Source organism: Monodelphis domestica, chromosome 5, assembly GCF_027887165.1.
Source record: "Monodelphis domestica isolate mMonDom1 chromosome 5, mMonDom1.pri, whole genome shotgun sequence".
NCBI lineage: Eukaryota > Metazoa > Chordata > Mammalia > Didelphimorphia > Didelphidae > Monodelphis > Monodelphis domestica.
The window spans coordinates 87865557-87881294 of record NC_077231.1 but is presented as its reverse complement, the minus strand read 5'-3'; the positions used below and the strand labels follow the sequence as shown (position 1 = coordinate 87881294).

Sequence of the window (15738 nt, the reverse complement as noted above, 5' to 3'; positions counted from 1 at the left end):
TTGCTCCAGAACGTGGGGGTAATTTTCTTTTATAATCTCCTGAAGAATAATATCGAGTTTATTGTTTATTTCTGTTTTTTTCTGGGAGACCGATAATTCGGAGGTTTTCTCTTCTCCCTCTGTTTTCCAGATCTGTAACCTTCTCAGTGAGATATTTTATGTTTTCTTCTAATTCATTAATTTTTTGGCTTTGCTTTATTGATTCTTGCTGTTTTATCGTCTCACTTTCTTCGAGTTACTTAATTCTGGTCGTTAGGGATTGGTTTTGCTTTTCAGCTTTGTCTGCCCTTCTATTGGATGTTTCTAGCTCTTTTTCTAATTGAGCAGTCTTATCTGTCAGACTGCTGATCTCTTTCTCCCATTTTTCTTTCCAGGTTTCCATCTTTTGGATAAGTTCCAGTTTGAGATCTTCCAGAGCTTGTTGATAGTTTCCATTTTGGGAGGCATGTTTTGATTTTTTTTGGATTTCCTCCTCATTCTCCTCTTTTCATGGGGTACTTCCACCATAAAAGTTTTCAATAGTCACTTTTTTCCCTTTCTTCCTGGAGGCTTGATTTTGGGCCATGTGAGCCATCCCTTTGGTGGTTTTATTCCCCTTTCCTTTTTGGTCTGGGGTCTGGGTTATTTGGGCGGTTTTTCTGTGAATTTAAGTTGCTTCAGACTAGTTCTTCCCAGCCTCCAAGGTTTCTTAGAGAGCTGGGCCCCTGATCACAGCCACACTGCCCAGGTGTTCAGCTCCGCCCAGATAATCAGCATGTGGTCTGCCCCTGGTGTTTAGCTCTGCCCAGATGTTCAGCGCAACCTCCCCAAGTACAGATCCGCGGACCCCCCTGCTCAGAGTTGGGTTCTCCCATGAATCCTCCCTGAGACGTTTTTTCCTGGCAGTCCCCAGATCCCAAGGACCATGGAGTGCCCCCCCCCCAGACAGAGACGTTCCCCACTTACTCGCTGTCCCAGTGAGCGCTCAGGTAGCTCACTCTGGTTTGGTGGGGGAGGTGGGGTGGTAGAAGAGTGGCTCAGTTCACTTTTCTGTGCAAGCTTTTCGTCCTTCTTATTATAGTGTGGAAATGTTCAAGCCCCATGTACCTTCACCTCTGTGGGATACTGGGGAGTCCTGTTCCACCAAAGGTGATTTTTATGCTCCTTTGATGTAGTCTATTTTGTTCGGTGCCGGGAAGAGGAAGCATGTGGCGTCTAGATTGCAGCCATGATTACCCAGAAGTCTCAATAATAACAATTTTTAAGAGTTACAAATATCTTTTGTTATAGGAATACAAATTATTTGAACTTATTGGTTCCCTTAAAATTTTTTTCCCTTTTCTTAATCACCTTTTGGTGAGTCTCTTGTGTTCAGTGTTTGGTCATCAAATTTTCTATTTAAGTAAAGTCTTTTCTTTATAAATGCTTGGAAGTCTTCTATTTTATTAAATGACCGTACTGCAAGAATTTATTCAATTTTGCTAGGAGGTTGATTCTTGGTTGTAGACCCAGTTCCCTTGCTTTCCAGAATTTCATATCCCATGCCTTCCTGTCCTTCAGTGTGGATGCAACAGGTCCTGTGTTATCCTAACTGTGACTCCATGATATCTGAATGGTTTCTTCTTAGCAGCTAGTAATATCTTTTCCTTGGTCTGTTGGTTCTGAAACTTGCCTATAATGTTCCTGAGCGTTGTCATTTGGGGATTACATTTAGGAGGGGATCTGTGGATTCTTTCTATATCCACTTTACCCTCTTGTTCAAGAATGTCAGGGCAGTTTTCTTGAATAATTTCCTGTAGAATGATGTCCAGGTTTTTTATTTTGTCATAATTTTCTGGTAGTCCAAAACTTCTTAAATTGTCTCTTCTGGATCTATTTTCTAGGTTTGTTGTTTTATCAATGAGGTGTTTTATATTTTCCTCAATTTTTTCATTCTTTTGATTCTGTTTTATAGACTCTTGCTGCCTTGTGAAGTCATTTGCTTCTAGTTGTTGGATTCTAATTTTTAAAAAAATGAATTTCATCCTTTTGGTCTTTTGGGTCATTCTTTCCCTTTTGGTCTGCTTTTCTTTGTAGGTCATCTTTCACTTTCTTTGCCTCATTTTCAAGATTGTCAGTTCTGACTTTTAAGACACTATTTTCTTATTTTAGTTCATGTGCCTTTGTTTCCAGATGACCTATTTTGTTTTAGAAGTTCTTTTCCTAATTGTCTTCAACCTCTCTTAATTATTTTTTGAATTCTGTTTTGAGTTCTTCCAAAGCTGTGTCCAATTCACTGGAGTTCTTGAGCTTTTGCTTGGTATTCCTTGGTTCTCCTCTATTCCATTTGTTCTTTGTTCATTACCTGGATAGAAGCTGTTGATTGTAATTTCTTGTTTCTTTTTCTGTTGTTTACTCATATGTTTTTCCTTCTTTATCCTGTCATTGGCTATAATCTTGCTCCTCTGTTTATTTGCTGGATCTCTGAGTTTAGGTTATTCTGTCCTGAAGGGGTTTCTTTTCTGCTCTGCTAATTAATTAGATTTAGCCACTAGAATATTAATGATCCCTGAGACCAGATCTTCCCCAGGCCCCAGCAGAAAGAGGCCTAAATCAACTATACCACTATCTTGATATATTAAATTCTATCTTATCTGCCTTACTCTAACTTATGAACCTTCTTTATCCTTAAATATATCTTCACAAGCCAAAATGTAGCACCTCTCTCTCACTCCAAAATTCCTTACTTGTGGCAGGTTTCACAGATACTGCTCTCTGGTGCCACTTAGAGTTACTGTAGAGAACTTTTTCAACAACACTCTTTTCTTATCTTTCATATTTATTTAAAATCTTCAAGAAACCTATGTGAAATCACAGTAAAATCTTCTTCCTTCTTCACCTTAAATTTCTTTTTCTTTCTCTTCAACTGCTTTCAACTGTCAAAATCCAGAGACCTCTAGCCTCCTTAACTGCCAGAGGAAACAGGAATCAAGCATTCTTTTTCAGATTCCTTTTATGCCACATCCTTAAGGGATCCATAGCAAACTATCTTTCTCCTCACCACAAGGGGATGGTTCAAAAATACAAATATTTTTCTGAGCTGAAACCCTTGCTTCTGACTAAACAAAACAACCTAAATAAATTCTTATCCTAACAAAAGGTTATTCTTCGTTGGAAACCCAGTTCCCTTACCTTCCAGAATATCATATTCTAAGCCTTTTGGTTCAATATGGAAGCTTCTAGATCTTATGTAATCCAGACCAGGCCTTCATGGTATTTTAATTGTTTCCTACTGGCTACTTGCAGTATTTTCTCCTTGACCCAAGAGCTCTTGAACTTGATGCTAACATTCCTGAGAAGTTGTCATTTGGGCCTTTATTGCAAGAGGTGATCTGTAGATTTTTTTCAGTTTCTGTATTAACCTCTTATTCAAGGATATCAGGACAGTTTTTCTTGGTATTTTGTAAAATGATATCTACGTTTTTTAAATTTTATCATGAGTTTCAGGTAGTTCAGTAATTCTTAGATTATCTCATCTGGATCTATTTTTTTGAGATCAGTTCTTTTTTTTCTTGTTTCATGAAGTCATTAGGTTGTATTCATCCAATTCTAATTTTTAAAGACTGTATTTCTTCCATGACCTTTGGGATCTCTTTTTCTATTTAGCATATTCTCCCTTTCATGGTGCTCTTTTCTTCTTTGGACTTTTTTTACCTCTTTTTCCAGCAAGACAATTTTGCTTTTTATAAATGTCTTTTCTTCATTGGATTTTTGTGCCTCTTTTCCACTTGAACAATTTTGCTTTTTAAGCTCTTATTTTCTTTCTGCATTTCTTTCATTTCTTTTCCCCATTTTTCTTCCACCTCTCTTATTTAATTTTTGAATTCCTTTTTGAGCTCTTCCATTGCCTGAGATCAATTACCATTTTCCCTTGCAGTTTTGCATATGACTGCTTTGATCTCACTGTTCCCTATTGAGTGTCTGAGGTCAGATTTGAATTCAGGGACTCCCAATTCTAAACCTGCCACTATATATATTGAGGAACCTAACTGTGACTTGACTTACTCTTTTCTAACAATTTTTAACCTGGGAATCAGAGATCTTTTTATATTATATAGTATTGCCAAGGAAATCTGTATGATCATACATCGTTTTTTTTCCATTTTAATAAGATAAGCATATTTGACTTACAAGAGCAGAGGATGTTGGACTTAAAAATAGGAAACATGGGTTTAAAATCTAACTCTTAGTAGCAACTATGACAGTGGTGTGAAGATAGAATTAACTCTCCCCTTGCCTATTTTTAGCTAATCAAATCAAGAACTTAAAGACCCTAAGTCACTTGGTAGAATGGGTGACAACTACAGAGGCAACTACCCCACCCTTGGGCAGTGGTAGGCAAATTAAAAGACTGCTATTGGTTCCCATGAAGTGGGGAAGAGACAGGAAGTGACTTGGAAAAAGGACTATAAAAAGGCCTGAATTTCCTGTCCAAGAGACTTCTCCTTTGAACTTCTCCTTTGGAGTTTGCCTTTGAACATTCTACATTGATAATCTTGACTGAAGGAGGAGACTCTTTCCCTGGATCCTGTCTTGCCTTGCTGAGTGAGTAGCTGGCCTTCCTTTAATGGCTTCTGTGGAGTTTGGTTCTGGAAAAGCCTTTGAGGAAGCTGCATTGATTGAACCCTTGCTGAAGACACCACCAGGATTCCTGGCTTAAGAGACTACCATGACTCCACATGGAGATAGAGACTTGAGAACCCTTGCCAGGTGGTGATCTGGACTTCTTTGGATAAAAATTAAAGAATATCTAGCTAGACAATACTTTCTATTTCCTTCCTATATTTCTCTCATTTGCTGTATCTATTAAACTAAATTTTTAAGAGGAGCTTATAGATTCTTGGCTTAAGAGTTAATTTTTAAAATCAGCTACCACAATACTACTTTAGAACTTTTATATTTAGCATAAAAACCTACATTTTAAATTCTTATAATGGGATTCACTCTTATAATGGGATTCACCTATAAAATGAAAAAGCAGAATTGCACATTGGCTGTGGGAGAAGTGGTGGGAGGGGAGGGAGGGAAGAAAATAAAATGATCTTTGATTCCAATGAATAATGTTTGGAAATGACCAAATAAAAATTAAAATAAAAAAAAACAATAACTCAAAAGGGAAAAAAAAGAAAAAGCATGATAATAGTAATTATGATACCTCTACTACCAGATTGCTATTTATAGGAAGTTTTTTGAAAATCTTAAAGCACTAGATAAAAATAAGAATTTTTTGTACTGTAAATGGAGTCAGGTTGCTTATGCTTTCTTATATCTTAAAATGCTATATTACTGTAAATTATTATTGTCAATTCTTACCTGTAAGAATTAGCTATTATTTTTAAAAGGTCACTTATAAAAATTATTTTTATCATAATTATGTTTTTACATTAAAAATTAATCATTCATTTATTTGTCTCATTATAATTTCCAGGTAACACTTTCCACTCCCTGCACTATAGAAGGCATCATTTGACATATATATATATATATATATATATATAATTTGACATATATACATAATAATGTAATGAAAATGATAAAATAAAATATAAAATTATACATATATAACTATGTCTTGCTTATTTCTATTATTGTTATTTCAGTTTTTCTCTGGAGGGAGACATGCAAATCATTCTTTAAAAATATTTCTATTGTGGTATATTAATTTTCTCTAGGTTCTGTCATTTTACTCTTCATAATTGCATGTAGGTCTTTATTTTTTTAATAACCTTTTTGTCATTTCTTATGGCACAGAACTCTTCTTTTACAATCCTTTGCCATAACTTATTTCACCATTCTCCAACTGAGGGGCATTTCTTTCTTTACCAAAAATAAATTTCTTTGTTTTATTTTTAAAATATTGTTGTTTTGCAGGGTTCAATTATAGGTCTTTTTATTGGATACACAACTGCATTTTGGATAGGAATTGGATCTCAGTTTTATCCTCGACCTTATGACTTTAGTCCACCATTACCTATTTCAATTGAAAACTGTACTGAAGCTAGGACCATATATCATAATTGGACTAGGGTCCTGGAACCACCAGTCCTAATACCATGGAAAGCAACTTTGAAAAGGTATTTTTAAAATTTCAATGCAAAAATTATCAAGTATTTTCATATATTTTTTAAAGTGTACTAGGTTATGTGTAATTGATAAAATAAAATATCTCTTAAAAATTGAATGGGTGGTTGCTTCAGACTTCTAAAAAAGTGTATTAGGTAATGAAGAGGAATTCAAAAATGCTTTAAAAAAAATAAACAGAATGACTCAAATAGTATTATCTTCCCCAAATAGTTCATTTCTCTTTTTCTAGAACCATTGGTACATGTATGTTCAGCAATGGGGAAAATATAATCCTTGTTTTTCAAAATTTAAAATTTGTGACTATTCTTAACCTATTTTTCTTATTTGACATCAGTGTCAGAATTCCAAATAGTAACTCACACAATAGATTTAATCCTTTGGAAATACTAATGGTGTATTGATTGGAAATTCCAAAAGAAAAGTAAATCCATTTCACCAGATAATCTGTGTAATCTTTAGCTAAAGTTAATTTTGTGTGCAGAATTAAAATTATTTTCCATACACACATTATCAAATTAAATACATCATTATGTATCGGTTGGTTTATGAGTAGTAGTAGGCTGTTCCTCTTCAGAGTTAATGAGACATGCTTTGACATATAATAGTTAAATACATTGTCTTTCATTTTAATTCCAGATGATCTTTAGTTTTGTATTCCAAATTGTAGGTCTTTCTGGGCTATATATTTATTTGATTGTTGTCAGATTGGATATATGTATAGACCAGATTATTTCAGAGATTTTTCAGAAACTTTATAAGGCATACATTGAATAGCCTATATGTTCTACTTTTTGACAAATAGATGAGTAGGAGAGGAAGGAACTTCAGTTTAGTGCTTTGAAATTACAGCAATTTATCTCTAATTAGTGGAAAATTGCTGGTTGGTAAATTATAGTGTAATTTTATTTTCATAATTTCTTTAAAAATGAATCAGCAGTGTCAATTGTAATAGAAATGTTAGATTTTTAAGCTTCCCAACTATTGGAAATATCTAAATTGTTCATATTTGCACTATCCTGGTCTCATAGCTATTCATTTATTTTTACTCAGATTTAAATAGAAATTCAGTGATTAGTTAATTGGCATTTTTTGTTAAGCCTTAATGTTTTTGTTTATGTTTCTTTTCTAGTTATCAAATGTTAAACTTGTACTGGATTTCTCACATGTATATAAGTATGATTGGGGCAATGACAACCATATTGACAGGATCAATTGCCAGCATTGCAACAGGTACTCATTTCTTGAATATTATTTTTAAATAATATCTCTATGATAGCCTTTAGAGTTAGATGTAAAATTTATTGAGTAATGCTTAAATCCAGGATGCATCAAGTTTTCCTATTCAGGGCAAGGCTGGAAGTTGGCAGTTGTTGAGACAGTGAGGAGATTTGTGATGTGGAAGGTTAAAGAGAAGGGGGAAAGAGATTGATCATCAGGATGAGATCATATGGATCACTTCAGCCTTTTTTGTAAACTTCAGCTATATGACTTGTAGATGATATCAAGGGGCTATTGAAAACCTTGTGAGAAGATTGCTTTGGAATCTCTAGGGCCATGTAACTTGTTGATCAATACCGCATTAAGTAAAAGTGATTCAGTCAGCCATTATAAATGGTTTGGTCAATTTGTGTTGTTGAGTCAGTCACCACTTTGTATTAGATGGGTGGTGGTACTTTTTGGGAAAATCCACTGAGAGAGCTTAGAACAGACCAGAGATTCATGAACAGATATGGATCTAATGAGTCTTGGCAGCCTTAGGGCACAGGCGCATTGCAATGGTATGTATGCTCTCATAAGACCTGAAACAGTGGTGAGGGCTCACAGTCATGTGACTTTAAGATATAATGGAATCATATTGCCCAACCACCTTCTCAGACTGAAGAACAATTTTGGGATCCTATATTCTTAAATGTGGCAATCCCAGAACCAAATTCGTAAAAACTTTTCAAGTGGTGCATCATGTAGCCAAATGGTTGGATTTTCTGCACTCAAGACTTATGGTGGAGTTTGGAAAGTTCCTGAACTTTTTTGGATGTGTGGAGATATAGCAAATTCTCTTACCAAGTGGAGTGGGAGCTTGAGGTCCCCACAATAAAGAAGGAACAATAAGGATCTAAGTCATTGTGTGGAAGAACACAATTCCTCTGTTGCTACTTTAAATTATTCACACTGGGAAAGGGGATTGCCTGCTTAGCAACTTAAGTAGGTGTCATTTCTGGAGGGAATGGAAAGAGAATAATAACATAAAAGTGGTGGCCTACATTGAGTTCTGGAGTGAAAATGGTGGAGAACTCAATAGAATGTAAGAGGCCTTAATCTCTAGCAACCTCAAGTTCTTCCATTTTCCAAAGGAAGTCCAAACAGCAGGGAAGCACTCTGAGTCCAAAGGTCTCTATAAGGCTCTGAGAGAACAAGAGATCTATAGAACAGCCAGAAGCATGTTATTAAGTATTAATGGACTATTTTGAGTCTTTTGTGGTATATTTGTTGTGAATTTTCTGTGGGGTCAAATCAAGGCTGACTTTTTGACTAATACATGCTATTATCTAGAAGATTCTCATAGGAACCATATGTTTTTATACATATCAGTGGAAACCTAGATGTGAGCTATACAGGAAGCATTTAAGGTATTAGAAACTCAAAAATTTATTGTGACAGAAAAGAGGGAAACCCTCTTTTCTGAGGTTTCCAGAAGAATATTTAGGAGAGGAAAAATGAATCTTTTTTTTTTCAGAAGCCCTAATATTGAATTGTGTCTTAATGAAAAGAATACTCAGGCTGAACTCAGAAAGATCTGAATCCAAATCCAGAATTAAATGCTTAATAGTTGTATGATCCTACCCAAGCCACATAATTTCTGCTTACCTCAGTTTCCTTATTTGTAAAATGGGATCAATACTAGCACCTACCTCACAGAGTCATTATGAGGGTCAAATGATAAAATATTTATAATGAGCTTAGCATAATTCCTGTCAATTAGATAAATGCTTATTACCTTCCCTTCCTCTATTTTGTATGAATAATCTAGAGATTAATCTACTACGGGGTACTACACTACTACTACACATTGTTTAGATTTCTAAAAATGTTCATATGAATTATAGGTGGAATACACCAGGATATTAAGAAAAAATTATTACTAATGAAAGAAGACACAATACTTTGTTATTTCAAAAAAGTATGTATATTTCCTGTTTTCATTTGTTCAAAATATTGACCCCTGCCCTTATATAATAGAAATTGTCCCTAAAATATTTTACATTTTGCATTAAAAATGACAACTTAATAAAATATTAAGTAAACTGAAAACATCCAGTTGCTTCAAAGTTAAACAGTTTTATAGTTGAAATTGTCTTGAATTTTTTAATGATTTTTTTAAGAAAAAGTCCATGGAAGTGTATGACCTGGGACCTCCTCATGATGACTCCCCTCCACCATCATTAAGGGACAGAAAAAGGCCTGGAAAATGTTACTCTACCTCCACCAATTAGAGATGTCTTTTGCTGTTCACGGAAGGTTGAATAATGAGGTTTCATTTTTTATGTGACTCTGCATGATTTGTCTTTGGTCATCAAGAGAAATCTTTGACCATTAATTTATTGATTATTGCTAGCCTACTCTTATTGTTGGACTTTATTGGTAGTTTAGAGAAATGCTGATGACTTGCATGGGTTTATTTTATATCTGGCAACTTTTCTAAAGTTGTTAATTGTTTCAATTTGTTTTTGGTTTGTCTAGGATTCTTTAAATACACCATTATATCATCAACAAAAAGTGATAGTTTTTTCCCTCATTGTGTATTCTAATTCCTTCAATTTCTTCTTTCTTTTTGCTAGTGATAGCATTTCTAATTCAACATTAAGTAGTAGTGGTGATAACAGATGGCCATTCTTGCTTCTTCTGTTCGTAATGTGAACTCTTCTATTTTATCCTCTTTACATGTAATCCTTGTTGATGGTTTTATTTTTTCACAGAATTTTATTTATTTCTTTTAGAATATTTTCCTATGGCTACATGATTCATGTTCTCTCCCTCTCCTCTTCTCTCCCCCACACCCCAAATTGACAAGGAATTCCACAGGATTATGCACATTTCATTACTCAAAAACTATTTAAATATTATTCATATTTTTAATAGAAAAATCTTTTAAACACCACAACCCCAAAACATCTACCCATATAACCAAGTGATAAATCATATGTTTGGATTTTGTGTTTCTATTCCCATAGTTCTTTCTGTAGATGTGGATAGATGTAGATGTGGAACTTTTTCAAAAGTTCCATGGCATTGCTTTTGATCAATATATTACTATTAGTAGCAGAGTCTATTACATTTGATCATCCTGCAACGTTTCAGTTACTGTGTTTAATGTTCTCCTAGTCTTGCTTATTTCACTCTGTATCAGTTCATAAAGTATTTCCAATACATATAGAAATCAAATAGTTCATCATTCATTAGAGCACAATAGCATTCCATATATATTATATACCACAATTTGTTCAGCCATTCCCCAATCAATGTACATCCCCTTATTTTCCAAATTTTTTGGTACCACAACCAGCAAGGCTATGAATATTTTCATACAAATTTTTAAAAAATATTTCTATGGGGTACAAAACCAGTAGTGGTGTAGCTGGATCAAAGAACATGCAAATTTTGAAAGTCCTTTTTGCATAATTACAAATTACCTTCCAGAATGGTTGCATCAATTCACAACTCCACCAGCAATACATTAGTGTCCCAATTTTGCTACATCATAATTTATTTTTGCCCTCCAATGTGTATAATTTTCCTTTACTGTCATCTTGGCCAATCTGCTGTTAGGAGGTGGTACCTCAGAGCTGTTTTGATTTGCATTCCTCTAATCAGGAGGGAGTTAGTACTTTTTTTTTTAGTTTTTAAAACATTATTTTATTTGGTCATTTTTCATACATTGTTCATTGGAAACAGATCATTTTCTTTTCCTCCCCCCAAACCCCCGTGACCCCTTCCCAAGCCAACGCGTGATTCGTCTGGGTATCACATGTGTCCTTGCTCTGAACCCATTTCCTTGTTATTGGTATTTGCATTAGGGTGTTCATTTAGAGTCTCTCCTCGATCATGTCCCCTCAACCTCTGTAGTCAAGCAATTGCTTTTCCTCTGTGTTTTTACTCCCTCAGTTTGTCCTCTGCTTGAGGATGTTTTGGTTTTTTTTTCCTTGTAGATCGCTGCAGATTGTTCAGGGACATTGTAAAGCCATTACTGGAAAAGCCCATTACGTTCTCTTGTACCACAATGTGTCAGTCTCTGTTTACAATGTTCTCCTGGTTCGTCTCCTCTCACTCTGCATCACTTCCTGGAGGTTGTTCCAGTCTCCATGGAATTCCTCCACTTTATTATTCCTTTTAGCACAATAGTATTCCATCACCAACATATACCACAATTTGTCCAGCCATTCCCCTATTGTAGAGCATCCCCTAATTTTCCAATTTTCGGCCACCACAAAGAGCGCAGCTATGAATATTCTTGTACAGGTCTTTTTCCTTATTATCTCTTTGGGGTACAAGCCCAGTAGTGCTATGGCTGGATCAAAGGGCAGACAGTCTTTTATCACCCTTTGGGCATAGTTCCAAATTGCCCTCCAGAATGATTGGATCAATTCACAACTCTACCAGCAATGCATTAATGTCCCTACTTTGCCACATCTCCTCCAGCATTCATTACTTTCCTTTGCTGTCATGTTGAACAATCTGCTAGGTGTGAGGTGATACCTCAGAGTTGTTTTGATCTATATCTCTCTGATTATCAGAGATTTAGAGCACTTTTTTATGTGCTTATTAATAGTCTTGATTTCTTTAACTGAAAATTGCCTATTCATGCCCCTTGCCCATTTTTCAAATGGAAAATGGCTTGATTTTTTTGTCCAACTGGTTTAGCTCTGTATAGATTTGAGTAATGAGAACTTTGTCAGTGGTTTTTATTATGAAGATTGTTTCTGAATTTGTTGCTTTCCTTCTAATTTTAGTTACATTGGTTTTGTTTGTAAAAAAAACTTTTTAATTTAATGTAGTCAAAATTATTTATTTTGCATTTGGTGACTCTTTCTAAGTCTTGCTTGGTTTTAAAATATTTCCCTTCCCAAAGGTCTGACATGTATACTATTCTGTGTTCACCTAATTTACTTATAGTTTCCTTCTTTATATTCAAGTCATTCACCCATTCTGAGTTTATCTTGGTGCAGGGTGTGAGGTGTTGATCCAAACCTAATCTATCCCACACTGCCTTCCAATTTTCCCAGCAGTTTTGATCAAATAGTGGATTTTTGTCCCAAAAGCTGGGATCTTTGGATTTATCATATATTGTCTTGCTGAGGACACTTGCACCAAGTCTATTCCACTGATCCTCCTTTCTGTCTCTTAGCCAGTACCAAATAGTTTTGATGACCACTGCTTTGTAATATAGTTTGAGATCTGGGACTGCAAGGCCACCTTCCTTTGTATTTTTTTTTCATTATTTCCCTGGATATACTTGATCCTTTATTCTTCCAAATGAACTTTGTTATGGTTTTCTCTAATTCAGTAAAATAGTTTTTTGGTAGTTCAATGGGTCTGGCACTAAATAGATATATAAGTTTGGGTAGGATGGTTATTTTTATTATGTTAGCTCTTCCCACCCATGAGCAATCAATGTTTTTCCAATTGTTTAGATCTAGTTTTAATTGTGTGGAGAGTGTTTTGTAGTTGTGTTCATATAGTTCCTGTATTTGTCTCGGCAAATAGATTCCTAAGTATTTTATATTGTCTCGGGTGACTTTAAATGGAATTTCTCTTCCTAATTTTTGCTGTTGAACTGGGTTGGAGATATATAGAAATGCTTATGACTTATGTGGGTTTATTTTGTATCCTGCAACTTTGCTAAAGTTGTTGATTATTTCAATTAGCTTTTTGGTTGATTCCCTAGGATTCTTTAAGTAAATCATCATATCATCCGCAAAGAGTGACAGCTTGGTCTCCTCATTGCCAATTTTAATACCTTTAATTTCTTTTTCTTCTCTAATTGCTACAGCTAGTGTTTCTAGTACAATATTAAATAATAAAGGTGATAATGGGCATCCTTGTTTGACTCCTGATCTTATTGGGAAGGCTTTGAGATTTTCCCCATTGCAGATGATGTTTGCTGATGGTTTTAGGTATATACTGTTTATTATTTTTAGGAAAGGCCCTTCTATTTGTGACAAGGAAATAACTTTAAAAGACTGATATATATTAATTTAAGGTCGCCAAGGAATTCAGCTATGTAATTCCTTAATGAAAACTCAAGTCAGCAGTCAACCTTTTATGGAGTTTAATTACAAACAGGAAGAAGAAAGGTATGAGAGAGAGAGAGAGAGAGAGAGAGAGAGAGAGAGAGAGAGAGAGAGAGAAGGGAAAAGGGCTTAAATACCCCCTCTGTTTAGGCTGGGCCAAAAGGCCCAAGCCCTTAGATAGCTGAGGCAAAGAAAAGAGATCGGTCCCTATCACTCACGTGACCAAAATGGAGAAATAGCCTCAGGAGCCTCCATGTCCAGCTTCCTTCAGAGCAAGCTTCTCAGAGCACAACCTTTCAGAGCAAAACCTCTCCAACTCCCCTCAGTCCTCAGACCCCTCTATCTTTAAGGAAACCATCCAAGTTCCCTCCCCTCAGTTCTCACATCTACCAATCACTGTCCATCTCTTCCCTGTGCCAATGGTGTCTCTAGCTTAACCCAGGACCACCCAGAGGTCTGTGGCTTTGCACATGTCTGTTGAAGGTCATATTCTCAAATAATTAAATCTTGATCCTTTGCTGCAGCCCTTCCTAAATCCTGTTACCCTGAGCAGGGTGGAGATTGGAAGTTCCAAGACCTGGTTCTGTCATTCCAAGTATCTCTATTGTATCGATTCTAAACTCAAATCATGACTCAAAGATACTTCCTATTCTATGCTTATGCTATGACCTAAAGCATAGGTCAAAGCCCTTTCCATTGTTCAGCAAAAGGTTTCTGTCCTAAAGAAATCTTAAGTAGGGAGGAGAATGACCCTCCCATGCCAATGGGGTTCACATTCCAATTCACATTCCAATAGACTATCAGTAGGAAATTTTTCAAGTAGGAAATTTCCCAATGGTGAAATTTCGAACATTCATAAGTCTAAGAAATTTTAAGGTTTACATATTCCTATACTTTCTAGTGTTTTCAATAGGAATGTTGTCGAAGGCTTTTTCTGCATCTATTGAGATAATGATGTGATTTTTGTCAGTTTGCTTGTTAATATGGTCAATTATGTGGATGGTTTTCCTAATATTGAACCATCCTTGCATTCCTGGTATGACTCCTACCTGATCGTAGTGGATAACCCTTGTGATGACTTGCTGGAGTCTTTTTGCTAGTATCCTATTTAAGATTTTTTGCATCTATATTCATTAGGGAGATTGGCCTATAGTTTTCTTTCTCTGTTTTTAACCTGCCTGACTTTGGGATCAGTACTTTGTGTGTGTCGTAAAAATAATTTGGTAGAACTCCTTCTTGGCTTATTCTGTCAAATCGTTTGTATAGTATTGGGGTTAGCTGTTCTTTGAATGTTTGATAGAATTCATTTGTGAATCCATCTGGACCTGGAGATTTTTTCTTAGGGAGTTCTTTGATGGCTTGTTCAATTTCTTTTTCTGATATGGGGTTGTTTATTTAATTTATTTCTTCTTTTAGTCTAGGCAATTTATATTTTTGTAAGTATTCATCCATATTGCTTAGATGGTCATATTTTTTGCCATATAATTGGGCATAGTAGTTTTTAATGATTGCCTTGATTTCCTCTTCATTAGAGGTGAGGTCTCCCTTTTCATCTTGGATACTGTCAATTTGGTTTTTTTCTTTCCTTTTTTTTAATTAGACTGACTAGTACTTTGTCAATTTTATTTGTTTTTTCAAAGTACCAGCTTCTAGTCTTATTCATTAAATCAATAGTTCTTTGACTTTCAATTTTATTAATTTCTCCTTTGATTTTTAGGATCTCTAATTTAGTCTTCATCTGAGGATTTTTAATTTGTTCACTTTCTAGTTTTTTAATTTGCATGCCCAATTCATTTACCTCTGCCCTTCTTAATTTGTTTATATATGAACTCAAGGATATAAATTTCCCCTTGAGTACTGCTTTGGCTGCATCCCATAGGTTTTGAAAGGATCTCTCACCATTGTCATTTTCTTCAATGAACTTATTGTTTCTACGATTTGTTCTTTAACTAGCTGGTTTTGGAGAATCGTATTGTTTAATTTCCAATTGATTTTTGATTTATCTCTCCATGTACCCTTACTAATTATTATTTTTATTCCATTTTGGTCTGAGAAGGTTGCAATTATTATTTCTGCCCTTTTGCACTTTTTTGCAATGATTTTGTGCCCTAGTACATGGTCAATTTTTGTGAATGTACCATGTACTGCTGAAAAGAAGATGTATTCCTTTTTGTCCCTATTTATTTTTCTCCATATGTCTACTAACTCTAATTTTTCTAAGATTTCATTTGCTTCTCTCACCTCTTTCTTATTTATTTTTTTTTCATTTGACTTATCTAGTTTGGATAGGGGAAGGTTCAGATCTCCCACTAGTATAGTTTTTCTATCTATTTCATCCTTGAGCTCCTCT

At 35.0% G+C, this 15738-nt stretch overlaps 1 long non-coding RNA gene across 1 annotated transcript in view; it reads left to right on the top strand.

Moving 5' to 3' along the window:
* The first annotated feature begins 5895 nt into the window (after positions 1 to 5895).
* The window catches only part of LOC130454529 (uncharacterized), a 40921-nt gene continuing 31078 nt past the window's right edge, over positions 5896 to 15738 (top strand). The window contains exons 1-3 of the long non-coding RNA XR_008912139.1: positions 5896 to 6092; positions 7232 to 7332; positions 9207 to 9280. This is a non-coding gene — a long non-coding RNA (uncharacterized LOC130454529). The remainder of the gene's footprint in view (positions 6093 to 7231; positions 7333 to 9206; positions 9281 to 15738) is intronic.